The sequence below is a fragment of the Galeopterus variegatus genome, unplaced genomic scaffold (genome assembly GCF_000696425.1).
Source record: "Galeopterus variegatus unplaced genomic scaffold, G_variegatus-3.0.2 Scaffold10417, whole genome shotgun sequence".
Taxonomy (NCBI): Eukaryota; Metazoa; Chordata; class Mammalia; order Dermoptera; family Cynocephalidae; genus Galeopterus; species Galeopterus variegatus.
In genome coordinates, this window is record NW_007736528.1 from 54,843 (window position 1) to 55,876 (window position 1,034).

The following is a 1,034-nucleotide window of genomic DNA, read 5'->3' on the forward strand; positions in this document are numbered from 1 at the left end:
TCCTACTTCATGAAATACACTATCACCTCTGTTCTTCATACTATTTTTTTAAGCGATCCCAACAGCTAAATTTCGGTCACAAAATAGGTCTTCGTAGGTTAGGATTTCCACTTAAGAAATTTCTACAGGAATGTGCCTTGATATCCATATATCAAACATACAAGCTTTGGAATATATTTGCTAATTGAGGAATGACTATATTACTTTCAATTGTGGGTGCCAAAGGGGGTAAACTGTTCTGTCAAAAAAGAATAAAAGGAACTAGAGACAGACCAATGCAATAATTAGAGCTATTCAAAATTAGATAGACTTTCTTACCAAACAGATAACTTTTCACCATAACAACTTTAGGAAGGGCTTGATAACTGACTAGAANAATCTGTGGATAAGAGGGAGAACTGTTCTAAGTAAAAGGCTTGTAAGGAATTATAAAAGGAAGGAGGAGGCATGATCAAACGAAAAGAATCCTGCATCTTTTTCTTATATTCTCACTGCATTTATCACTTCTAGAAACAAAATTTCTATGGGAGTAAGTTGGGACTCTAAAACATGTTTATGTTTCTACTCTATCTAGTTTTTCTTCAGCTATCAGATAATGGTGTAAATACATTAAAGGACATGTATTCTGCACTTAAAATACATTCTTGTTTTCTTTTAAAAGGCTATTTGATTTTCTGGCTCTTTTTAGGTTAGCTATCCAAAGGCCAATCACAGAAAATAGCTAAAGAGTAACAAACAGATGAATAATAAAAGGTTTTAAAATACATTCAGAAAGACTTAGTGGTGAAAGATTCCACATTCCACCTGATAACTAAAAGCCTTTGATTTATCTTAGTAATCAACAGAGCAATCTAAACTGAAATAATAAACCAATACTAAAATACTATTAATAGTGGTTAAGAAGTAAGAAGAGCTAAACTGGCATATCTTTACTGCCACTTTATAATACACCTAAAAATAAAATGTAATGTTTCAAAGTACCCACGCTAAAAAGGGAGCTAAATTCTGCAACAAGACAAATCGCTAGATTTTTT